Here is a 13055-nt window from a genome sequence, read left to right as displayed (position 1 = left end):
TCTAATTGTGAAATTCCTTTTACGAACCTCTGTGGGAAACTCTGTGGGAAGCACGTTGCATGTTGTGGGTAGCCTGGTGGAGAGAGCCCCATGGTAAGGCACTGATATCTCTGGCTAATAAACATTGAAGATTTATTGTGTTTATTGAACCTGAGATTCATGTCTTTTGCAGTTCTGGAAAATTTTCAGCATTTTTTCTTCAGAAATTGCCTTTTCCCCTATTTGTTCTATTTTCTTCTCTAGCTGTAGCTCCATATTTTTTGTCTTTTTATTTCTCTGTGGTAGATTTTGAGTCATCGCTCTAAACCTTTCATCCAGTCCATCAGTTCTCCCTTCAGCTATTTTAAAATCAATGTTTTAACATATCCATATTTTTTATTTCAACAATTAAATGTTGCATTTTAAAGGGTTTTACTTTATTCTTTTTCACACCTCCCTGATTATTTCAATATTATTTTTTTCTCATGCTTTGATTTTTTTTAATTAAAGAAGTTATACATTTTATTTTTATATTCTGTACCTTATATTTCTAAAATCTAATACCTTTGGGAGTAGAATTCTACAGTTTGGGTTTTCTCTGCTGACTCTTCCTCATGGTGGTTTATTTCCTTGTCTTTTTAAATTTTGGACTGTGAGCTTATGGTTAAAACTTTAGAGACCCAGTGAAATGTGAATTGAGGGTATATGATCCCATAGAGATAATTAATATTTCCTTCTGCCTATATGCCTCAGATGTTCCCAATGAATAACCACTCTAAATTTAATTTCTAGGCTTGAGTTTTTTTGAACTAGGAAGGTAGTACATACATTTGGGGCCCAAACCTAGATGATAATATGCTTAGATGGCATATTTGCATGGAAGACTTATTTTCCCAAGAGATTAGGCAGAGTTAGATAAGTTTTTTTTTCTTCTGTTTTGCATAATAGTGTTTTTCTTCCTTACCTGCTTTTTTCCTTTTCTTTCTTTTATTTTTATTATTTTTAATTAAAAATTTTTAATTAATTATTATTATTATTATTTTTTACTGTGACTGTAACTCTTAGAAGGTTGTAGCTTCATGGAGGGATCAACTTTCCATCTCGCACGGTGAAGGGCTTGATTACCAAACTCATGCACAGCCATTAAAGCCTAAGTTCTGGGTAACGGAGATTGACACATTTTCTGTGGGTAGACACACAACTTTATTGTTGGTTTTCCACTCTGTGTTTTTTTGGATTTTTTTGGTTTTTTTTTTTTACTTTGGCTTTGTTTTGACTTCTGGAGACCTCTCATCATTTTTTTTTTTTTTTTTTATTGCAAGCTCTGCTATATATTTAAAAGATTTGTGTCATATCTTATCCATTATTTTCAGATATTTTACAGCAAGGCAGTTTTTTATGATAGAAAGAAGTTTTTTATGTAGACAAGAAGACTGCCCACTTCATACAGTTTCCTTAGATGTGTGGGTAATTTTTTTGTGCACTGTCTTGGTTTCTCTTTTGCCAGGGTTCTGTTCATGAATGCTTTAGTGTGATGTTAGAGACCCAAGTGCACAAGGACACTGCAGGGTGCTATGGTCTGAATGTTTGTGTCCTCCCACGTTTATATGTTAAAACCTAATTCCCAATGCAATCATATTAAATGGTGGAGGCTTTGGGACATGATCAGGCCATGAGGGCAGCACCCTCACAAATGGGACAAGTGCCTTCATAAAAGAGGCCGAGGGAGCTTATTTGCCCTTTTCGCCATGTAAGGACAGAGTCAGGAGGCACCATCTGTAAAGCAGAGAGTGAGCCCTCCCCAGACACTGAACCTCCTGTCACCTTGATCTTCGACTCCCTGGCCTCTAGAACTGTGAGCAATGAATTTCCGTTGTTTATGAGTTACTCAATCTAAAGTACTTTGTTATGGCAGCCTGAATGAACTAAGACACCAGTATTTATTTTCCTCAAAGATTTCTTCCTATAACTCTTTGCTTGAGGGCTATCTGTGACTGTGGGAGTAAGCTTGTCCAGTACACAGTTAAGCCGAAAGTGCTGAGAGTTAATGCCTCCAGGAACAGCTCTCAACAAATAACAGGTGGGAGTTGATAGATCAATACCCCAGTTTCTTCCCCCCGGAGATGTGACATCTCTAAGGCATGTTCCACAAGGGCTCCCCAGGGTCCCCAGAAGGACTGAACCCCAGTTACCCACAGCAGTGGGCTGCGCTGGCTTCCTTTTCTTCCCTGTCTCGGTTCTTCACTCTCCTGCTGGTGCCTACCAGGATCATTTCTCAAACAAACTTGCAGTCAGTTCTTTGTGCCAGGGTCAATTTCTGAGGAAACTCTACACTTAAGCAATATTTAAGCAAATTCCTATAATTCACATTGAGTATGGACTATGTATACTATACTAATTCAGATATGATTTCATCACCAGAGTAATTTACACCAGTTTTCTTGCTTTCGGCTTTGTTTTGGAAATGCACGTTTCAGTGGTGTTTGTGAGTATCAAGAAGAATTTTTAATAGATTTGGGTCTGCTAGTTATCAAATCTAGCAATTCCAGATGTTCAAGTAGTGATGGGACTGGCATGAACTAGGTATCCTTGAATACTTGATTTTTGGGCTGATGAGAATATTCCAAATTGAACAAGTGGATACATGATTATCATATAATTAGCATTCTTTGGGACTTGTGTGGTGACCCCACTTTGATACAGAGGGTGGTGGTGGTGAAACTGAACTGAAGGATGTTTCCTGGAAATGCTTTGAGTCAAGAAGGGGAAGGAAGGTGGTAGGGTCAGGTGGCATAAAAGGCATGACCTGGCTAAACCCTTTATTCTCCATAGCAGAGGCTGCAAATGGTTAGCCCCTGTACTGTTCCTAGCTTCCAGATGGGTTTTGTTGGTCTGCACAATGTTTAAACACACTTAGAGTAGCTGCCATATTTATAAACTAGGAGGCTGCACCTCTAGATGAAGAACTTTAGCTTGTTTTGAAAAATGAGGAGATCAGGCATCCCAGTTCCTGCGTTCCCACATGGCAATCAGATGGAGGGAAACAGAAGTTTCCCTCTTGAGATGAGGCAAGCACCATGGTCCCTTCTGCTTTCTATTGTATATTTCTATTGCATATTACAACTACTTTCTATTGTGTATTTCTATTGTATATTACAACTACTTTCTATCGTGTATTGCAACTTACCCTCTTTGTTCATCATCTGCCCTTTCCATGAAGATATTTTCATGTTTGACCCTCACTTTCCATCTTCTGGCATGGGCGACATGTAGGGGATGACTGTGATTTAGTAGGAAGGGAACTGTGGCCTTCTCTCTCTATTGCCTGTTCTCCTACCACTGCTTCCTCCACATGCTGAAGATCCACTCCCCCAGGAAAGAAGCCCTGCTGAGATGCTGAGATCCTGAGATCAGGTAGTATTCACGTAAGAGTCTCCTGCTCATCGTTTCTGTTACTGGCTCTAAAACCTCAGGCACATTTTTGTTAGGATACCTGATACTTGCTAGCAAGCCTGCACTCTGTTCAGCCACCGCATCAAATAAAAAAAGAGCCACTGGCAATTTTCTCCTCAGGTATTTTTTGGAAATGTGCACACTTATTTACCCATGAATTGCCCTTTAATTTAATCAAAACTGAAGCCCAGTGTGAGGCAGAAAAGCTATTGCATATCCTGGAAGAATGATGTTCCTGTCTTCTCTCCAAAAACCTCAGTGTAGGTCAGTCTAGAATTTATTCTCTGGAGACTTGAGGCTCCTCATATTTCCCTTTAGGAATATCCTCCATCCAGTTATCTAGACCCGTGGCAGATGATCCCAGTGGAGAGAAGTGGAAGGATTTTGGTGTTTATCTGATGTATGAAGTTGGTTGTATGCAGCAAGCTTTTCTACATTTGGAGAAAAGACCAGAAGAATCAGGCCCTGGCATCAAGCTTTCGGGTGTTGGGGGCCCAAGTGACCTGCTATATTTTCTTTTCTTTTTTTCCTTTTTTTGAGATGGAGTCTCTCTCTAGCTCGCAAGCTAGAGTGCAATGGTGAAACCTCCACTCACTGCAACCTCTGCGCTCCGGGTTCAAGCAATTCCCCTGCCTCAGCCTCCTGAGTAGCTGGGATTACAGGTGTCCACCATCACACCTGGCTAATTTTTTGTATTTTTAGTAAGGAGAGGGTTTCACCATGTTGGCCAGGCTGATCTCGAACTCCTGACCTCAGGTGATCCGCCTGCCTCGGCCTCCCAAAGTGCTGGGATTATAGGCGTGAGCCACCGCGCCCAGCTGACCTGCTGTATTTTCGTCAGGCATCCCCTGTCATGGTTATGTGTTTACTAAAGGCTGTTGGAGTCCTTAACAAGGTTCCTATCACAGAGGAAGACAGCCCTTACTCTAAATAAGCTCTTGCTTTCACTGCCCTATGAAAATGCCATTTCTATGTAAAGTTTACAATAATAGTACATTTATAGAATTCCTTATCCTCTCAATATTATAAAGGAGCCCCCAGTGGTCTCTTGCATATTCAAAGACTCTTATTTTGTAGGGTCTTGGGCAAAGCAGGACATGGGGAAACTGCCCTAAGAGGAGGGCTGCCTAGAGAGAGGATCCTTTTGTGCCTTGGGGATGTGGGTGTGCAGGAGGGGGTCTGGTCTTGCTTTATGTGGCGTCTTTCGCCTGACATTGGGTGAGTTTGCTTCATGTGATGGTTTTTATGCTTGAATAAGAAGCAGAGCTTGCCTGGGAGGGTGCTGTCGGGCTCTGCTGCTGGCTGGCTGGCTGGCTGGCTTTGTGACCATGGTTAGGACACATTGCTTTTCTGGCTCAGATGTTCCTTTTCTAAACAAGGAGGCACTTGGAGTGAAGCCCTGAGGCTCTATCTTGCCTGAACATTTTCCAATACTATAAGGGAACCCCGTCTGCCTGTGGGCAGGGACTGGCAGAATGCTGACCCCTCGCGCTGTGCCTGCAGAGCACCAGGCTTGTGGGGAAATAGGTCGTCATGTGACAGCTCCCTGCAACCCAATGTTTCACCATCAGCTGCAAGGCAGACTGTCAAAAACCAATCACTCAGCCTCACAGGACATCAAACTGATATTCAGGAACCACTCCAGTGTCTCACCTCACACTAGGGCATGCTTCCCTCTTATCCCTAGCCACTAAGAACTGACTGAAAAGACCAAAGTCCTCTACGGCTGCACTGATGGAATGCTAGAGGGTAGGTTAAGGGAAAGTCCTCAAGGGTCCTCTTCTCTGCTGGTTGGGGTGAACGGCATTAACGATACCAGGCAGTTCCTAGAAATAGGAAGACTACTGTTTTGAGCTCCTGAAGACCTCATCTCTCGTGATTCTGTCTTTAAAAATTACTTAGCAGGCATGTCTGGGTGCTAACAAAGGTGGGAAGGAAATTGGGTCGTGTCCCAAACAGTAGATGAACACGGAGCCTCATTCTTAGTTATTTGGAGATTCCAAGCATTGCCATCCATATGGATAGATCAGAGACAACTAGGCAGTTTTTTCTATCTTTGTAAGCAAGTAGGAGTCAGGACAAAGAGTTGTGAATGAGCCAGATAGTCTTGGGAAAAATGGAACAGAAGGACTGATCAGCTCAAGTGGTCCCATATAAACATTAGGCAGAATATCAGGCAATAGTCAAATCAGCACCAGTGATCGCACAGAATATACAAATGGAAAGACAGGTCAATGCCATGTTCTAAGATGATGAACTAGCTAAGTGTTGTAAGGATTAACCCTGACCATGCAGACAAAGTTCATCATGTCCTGTAAATCACCCCTCTAATGATATGTGGAGAAGGCCAGGGCAGGCGTGAGTGTCCAGTGATGCCTGCAGGCCAGGTCAATATACATTAAGGGTGGGACAATGAGTTACAAGACACTGACCTAGCACAACTTAAAGAGCATGTCACTTGAGAAAAAAAGCAGCAGGGTAGAGGGAACTTTTTGAAAGAAGAGGCATAAATTATCTTAAGCATGTAACAGGTAAACTTTAAGTAAAGAGAGCTCAACTTGTGGACTGTCCACCAAGCCCAGAATCAACTGGTTGGTAAGTCAAAACCTGCATCCTCAGATGATCTGAAGAGGTAGCCTTTATCTTTGGTCAGGAATGTATTAGGCACCCAGAAAAATACTGAGATAAATTTTACTGTAATCTTGGGAAAGTTTAAGAGTATAGGTAAAAATCAATGTCAGTACAAAGATAATAAAGAGATAAATCTAAACTCATGGTATCAGTATTTTGAAATGAGGTTAAGAAAAAGAATAACGGGTTGAATAATTTTGTGATAATTTGTGTGTGCTTTGTCTGCTTTTGAAATTTATAAAGCAAATTTTTAAAAATCTGCTATATTCGACTAGATGTTTAAGACAAATTTGTGGCCAGCGTATGTATGTCTGCAAAAATTAATTTGTTAAATTTACAAAGTTTTGACTTATTAGTTGTATAAGTAGTGTTGAACTGTTTAAAGGGATATTTTTAAAATACAATATAAGAAGACTAAATTGAGCACTAAAGCACACAGAGAAGCCCTTTGAATAAGAAAGATCTCAGCTATACGGGTGGATTCTAATGGTTAGGAGGCAGAAGGAATCCTGATAATTCTATCCTAGATTTCTCACTGAGGCTGGTGCAGCTTCCACTGGCCAGAAGGGAAGGTGTCAGGTTTCAAATAAGAGAACCCTTGGAGTACATTCTGGCTGATCAGGCAGCCTATGTGAACTATAAATTGTGCTTGGAAATGTGAGTGGCGATTTCTGGGCTGGAGATTTTATTGTTCTTCCTGGCCACTGGGTTGGTTACCACTCACTTCTGCTCTGAGGGCAGGCAGCACACAGTGGTGCCTTCCTGGATCCCAGGCAGGGGCTGGTGGATGCTGACATGCGCACTACCTACTGTACACGAATCCCACAGACGGAGGTGCAAATACTGGTTTCCTGATAGACCCCAGCATGCTTCTTTTGTTGCCCACTTGGTGTCTCTAGAACCCCAGTCAAAGCTAATGGATCAGCAGCCTCAGATATTGCCTTACATGTTATCCCAGAAAAGGAATGAACACCAACCTAGATGGTACATAGGTCGCGGATGGGTCACCCTTTTATTTCAGTGAAAACCCCGCCTTGTTGTTCAGGTTTTGGAAGAAGCACCTGCCTCTCTATACTCCATCCTCAGCCCTGCTCCCGTTCTGTGCCTTCCAACTGCTCTAATTAAGATCGACAACCTCTGTCCACGTGGAGCTCCTGCCTCATGGGTTACCTGGTGCTGTCGGGTTCGGCCTGGAGCTCTGGCTGCACTACTGGAGCTGGGAATGGGTTCTTCCACCTTTGCTTTCCTTGGGCTCTGGAGAAAACAGAAACTGCTCTGGTCTTTACACTCCCCCTCCCGCGGGCCTGGGTCTGAAACCATGCCCAGGACCTCACAATCGCTGCTGCTTTAGGAATGTGTTGTCTATGCTGTAGTTTCTACAAAAATAGCTGCTGGGCTGGAGGACAGCCCTTCCCATCGCTACCTCTCCAAACATTCTCCTACCAAAACATGAGCAGAGCTGCCCATTAAGATTTTGCCTGAGGATGGCAATAGCGGTGAACAGCATTTGGGGAAACGTTCCCCGCCTGCAGAAGAAGCCTCTTTAGAACTGCAGACTCTTGGCTTTTTTCCCTCTCCAGGTTCCTATTCACTAAGTTACTTAGCATCTCGTTTAAAAAGTGCTTTGGAGAATTATCTCTGGCTTGGAGGTTGGGCTGTAAAATGTTCCCACCAATGGAAACCCAGAAGATGTTGGTGGCGTGGTCACAGGAACACACCTACGTGGTTTGCTTCCCTTCTGGCAGCGTTCACTTTCATCTAGCATCAAAAAAATCTGCACCGCAGTGTGAATATTCTTGAGTTTCTTTATCAACTTCCTGTCTTTAAATTTGGGCCAAAAGGCCTTGCCCTACTCAAGGAAGCAGGCTGTTCAATCCTGCACGCTCAGAGTCATCCTTCCGAAATTGCATCTTTGTCTCTCCAGCTATTTGTCTACTTTTCCTTAATTATAGTTTTAGATCCTTGTTAATCTGGGAAAATAAACAAAAAGAGAAATTGCTGTCTGTGTGCAACATTTGAAAGTATTCCTAAGTGACTAGATGACCTGTGTTTTTCTTTTCTTTTCTTTTCTTGATGCTGTTTCATGCATGCTTGTTTTATGCTCCATTTCCTTCAGAATTATTAGGTTCTGAGGAAAGTGGCATTTTCCCCATCCATTTTCTCCCTCCTGGGGCAGTTTTTAAAATGTTTTCTATGAACATTTTGTCAATATATCCTGTTGGTTCTGCTACATGACGAGGTTGTTTGCAGCTTACCCTCTATTCTGTACGGAGATGTTCTACATTCTTGAAGTCTGATTAATTGTCCTGTGTGACCACTTTGATGGATGATTCAGGCACATGTGACTTGACTCAGGCTTTGTAATTAAGAGGCCTTTTGGAGGTCAGCTAAAGCACCTGCCCTGTAGCAAATATCAGCAACATGGGAAGCCTATTTAGGCAGAGGTGGACTTAAAGGCTGACTGTCTTTAAGGGGAGGAGAGCAGGTGCTGATTGCAAGTGTGAAGCCTGGTGACCAGATGCCATGGTAAACTGACCCTGGATGCTTCCAGGGGGCTGCCAGGTCGGCCCACAGCCCTCCACACACTGCTGAATAGGGATTCCTCCCCTCCCTGCTCACCGACTATCCCATAGCGGAATGGTCGGGCGTGGTAAATAGGGCTTCCTCAGGAAATTAGCGTGCCTCCTGTGCAGGAGTGCTCTGACTATAAAATATGCTGTTCTTAATGATAGGAGAATGGCCCTACATGTACTTCTTTTAATTTGGAAGATGTCATTTCTAGACACCACTTTGCAACAAATAAGAACTTGGTGCACATGGCTGAAAAATGGACATGTGGTGGGGCTGCTTCTCCTCTGAGGCAGCCGTATGTTCCCTCCTCTGAGGGATACTTGGGAAGAGCCAAATTGGCCCAGCTCTGGATGTGTGTAGAGAGGATGGGGCTGGGGTGGGGTGGGGCAGGAGGGAAACAATTCTTTCATCAGGAGATGAATCTCGCCCCTTCTCTCCTCTCCCTGTCTTCTTTTTCCACTTCCCCCTCCTCCCCCTTCTCTTCTTTCTCCTCTTTCATCTTCTTTTCCTCCTTCTCTTCTCCCCTCTCTTCTTTCTTCTCCCCTCCTCCTTCTCCTCTCCTCCGCCTCCTTCCTCTCCTCTTCTTCCTCTTCCAATTCCTCCTCCTTCTCCTCTCCTCCTCCTCCTTTCTCTCCTCCTCTTCTACCCCCTCCTCCTTCTCCTGTCTTCTTCCCTACCTCTTCTTACTCATCCTCCTCCCCCTTCCCTCCTTCTTGTTCCCTTCCCTCCTCCTACTCCTTTTTCCCTTCCCTTCTTTCTCCCCATCTTCCTTTTCCTCTTGTTCCTCCTCCTTCCCCTCTTTCTGTCCTCCTCTCTCCTTCCCTCTCTCTCGCCTCCTCCCTCTCTTCCTGATCTCCTCTTCCTCCCCATCCTCCTTCTTTTGCTGGTCCACACACTGCTTAGGGTTTTCACTTTTTTACCTGAAGACTTATCTTCTGAGCTGTGCCTTCTGCCTGGTCTCACCCTGTATTTCTGGGGTCTGAGGGCATGACTTGCTCCCTACTAGAGTTCTGTGACATAGCTCTATGTCACTGAGCATGCAGTAAGGACACGTAGGTTTGTATCATGGCTCAGGTATATTACTTTATTAAAATGCTTAATATGTGTACGCTTCAGTTTCTATATCCAGAAAATGGAGATAAACATCCTATCTACCTCTGTTTGTAAGGATTAAATGAGGCTTTGTCAATGGAAGGACTTCATAAATTTTAAAATGGCATGCAGGAGGGAGAGATTATTCTGACAGTGATGATGCTCTGAAAGGGATCTTATACATTCCTTGCAATCATGGTGGGTTTGCCACTGAGTTCATTTGCCCATGCAGCTTCTCTGTGGCTAGAATCATCTGGAAGGCCTGGAACTTGAGACTCTGATCCAGTGAAGAGCTTAAGAGATTCCTTCCTACTCTTGGCCAGGGATCGGCAAGCCTTTTCTATAAAGTTCCAGATGATTAATATGTAACGCTCTGTGGAGCCTTGCCGTGTGGTCACTGTCGCCCTACCTTGCCATTGTAACACAAGAGTAGCATAAACAACACCTAAAAGAATGGGTGCAGCTGTGTCAAATAGAACTTTATTTATGGACACAGAATTTTGAATTTCAGATAATTTCCATGTGTCATGAATATTCTGCTTTTGAATTCTTTAACATTAAAAATGTAAAGATCATCCCTAGCTCACAGGCCATACACAAACAGGCACCAAGTGAGGTTTGGCCTGCAGGCTCTAGTTCGCAAGTGTCTGCCTTACATGACATCTAGGAGCCACTCCTATGTCCAGGTAGCCGGTGAGTATCAGGGAAACCAAAGGGGCACATAAGTCATTTGAGCATGTGTCACAGGTCCTCCTCTGCCTGGTTGATGTCAAAACATGTGAAATTACAACACTGGGCTCTTGCCAAAAAATACAATCCAGAACTCTGCTATCTGACCCTATGAACATCCAGTAACAACAACAATGGCAACAATAATATTTATGGAGGATTGCCCACAGGACGTGCAGCTTATCCATTCCTGTACACAGTCTAACCTTCTCCCTCAAAGAAGCCTGACCTGTGATTGCTGTATTCATGAAGCATTCTGCCTTGGCCCTTTGCAGAATGTATCTTGATTCTGGGCTCTTGACCTGCACCAAGGGGCATCATTAGAAACAGCGGGTTTGAGTCACCATGGCATCTCAGCAGAGACGCCATCCAGGATGCCATCTACTCTGGGGAGAAATTCCCCTCATCGCCCATCCCTACATCAGGAAAAGCTGGGCATCTTAAAAACTAATTTTATTTTAGAAACAATGCCATTTCCTTGTTTGATTTGGCTTCAAGGAAGCTCAGAGTCTATTATACTTCAATCAGTTGTAAAATACCGTACAAAGTCATCAGCAGCTAAGATGTATGGAGTGCATAGTATGTGCTAAGCACCTTTCATGTAGTCCTTCTCACATAATCTTCACACAGCCCTTTGGGTAGGTAATATGTTCTCCCTATGATATTAGGCTAAATAATGGTCCCAAAAGATGTCTACCTCTTAATCCCTGAAACATGTGAATCTTATCTTATGTGGCAAAAGAGACTTTGCAGATGTGATTAAGGATCTTGAGTTGGAGAGATGATCCTAATCACAAGGGTCCTTACAGGAAGGAGGCAGAGGGAGCTTTGAAACAGAACAGGAAGGCCATGTGATGACGGAAGGAAGCAAGATGCTACACTGTCAGCTTTGAAAATGGAGGAAGAAGCCTCAGGTCAAGGAATGTAGCTATACAAGCTGGAAAAGAAAAGAAAGGGATTCTCCCCCAGAGCTTCTAAGGGAGCAAGGCCTAGGCCCTGCCCACCCAGTGAAATTGATTTTGGACTCTGACCACAGAACTATGCGTGCATGCATGTGTTGTTTTCAGTCACCAAGTAGAAATTTGTTACAGCAGCAACAGGAAACTAATACACCCTCCTTACAAACAACAATGTGAGATCTAGAGTGTGGCCCAAGATTAGAATGAGCTTTGCTGACTCCAGATTCTAAGCTCTTAACTCTCATGCTGCCTCATCTGTTACATGTGTCCTAACCTTTCCTGCCTTTATGATTTCCCCTTAGCTAACTCAGGCAAGTTTAACAAATTATATAGACTGCAGGGCTTAAACAGCCAACATTGATTTCTCAGAGTCCTGGAGGATGGAAGTCTGAGATCAGGGAGCCAGCAGGGGCAGGTTCTTGGTGAGGGCTCACTTCCTGGTTTACAGACAGCCACCTTCTGATTGTGTCCTCATGAGGTGAAAAGAGGGAGATCTCTGTCCTCTTCTTTTAAGGGTATTAATCCCATTTATGAAGTCTCCACCCTCATGACCTAGTCACCTCCTAAAGGCCTCATCTCCTTATACTGTCACACTGGTATTAGGGTTTAACACGAATCTTCAGGGGACACAAACATTCATAGCACTTTCCCTTATGCTTCCCCTCACACTGCTTCTTCCACTGCTGCCTATTTCCCCTTCTAATCATAAGTATTTCTGTCATCTCCTCACATCTTCGTGTATATGCTGGAGGCAGCATATAAATAAATACATTGGTGGCTGTTTGTGGCGTGTGCATGGGGTGGAGTCCCTGGGCTTTTGTAACCCTGGGACTTGTGATTTAGCAGACCCAAGGCCGTGATTGTGTTTGTTCCTCCTTTTGCTTTAGTAAAGAAAGTGGCTCTCTTCTTTCCTTTGTCACTGACAGTTGGCCAGGTCAGGACTTCTGCTTTTTCAGAAAACTATGCTTACTTCCTAGTCAGTATTCAGAGCCCAGTAACTGCTTGTGAATTTCCCTTCTCAAGGTTATCAAGACTGCGGAAACGATGTCAACTCAGGCCTTAGTGGTTTCTTTCCTGAATTATTGCTCCACCTGGAGAAAACCTTATTTTCAGCCTCAAATAGCTTCCAATTCAAAATCTACACTCCTCTTTACTGCCTGAGGATCTTTCCAAAATGCAACCTCTTCCTGGCCAAAGAGAGGCAGCCCACCATTGTATGGGGTCCTGCTCATATCTCCCACTTCCTCTTTCAGCCCTTTGTGTTTTCAGCTCTCCCGCAGTTCCCTGAACCCTGTGCCTGGTCCCATTTTCCTACCTTCACACGTCATTATCTCTGCCAAACTTCTCCCTTCACCCCTCCTTTAGTCCACTTTGCCTGCTGATGAAACTCTAGACCACAGGGAGTTTTAGAGCATGGGCTCTGGAGTCAGGCAGGCTGGGGATCAATTTGTTTTAATTCCATCAATAGTTCCTCAATTTCTTACCTTCTCTGTGACCCTGGGGATATGTTTCTGCCATTATTAGCTGTGTGGCATTGGAAAAGTTAACTATTAATGACATCTTTATCCCTCAGTTTACACATCTGCAACATAAGAATGATATGTGAAAAGCACTTAGCATGGTGGCCTCTACCAACATGAG

At 43.6% G+C, this 13055-nt stretch overlaps 1 protein-coding gene across 3 annotated transcripts in view; it reads right to left on the bottom strand.

The window, feature by feature from the left end:
- LY86 (lymphocyte antigen 86) overlaps positions 1–13055 on the bottom strand; it is a 65516-nt gene that overhangs the window by 48763 nt on the left and 3698 nt on the right. The window lies entirely within an intron of this gene.

The sequence above is a fragment of the Chlorocebus sabaeus genome, chromosome 17 (assembly GCF_047675955.1).
Source record: "Chlorocebus sabaeus isolate Y175 chromosome 17, mChlSab1.0.hap1, whole genome shotgun sequence".
NCBI classification, from domain to species: Eukaryota; Metazoa; Chordata; class Mammalia; order Primates; family Cercopithecidae; genus Chlorocebus; species Chlorocebus sabaeus.
Note: the sequence above shows the minus strand (reverse complement) of the source record. Positions and strands in the feature narration are given on the sequence as shown.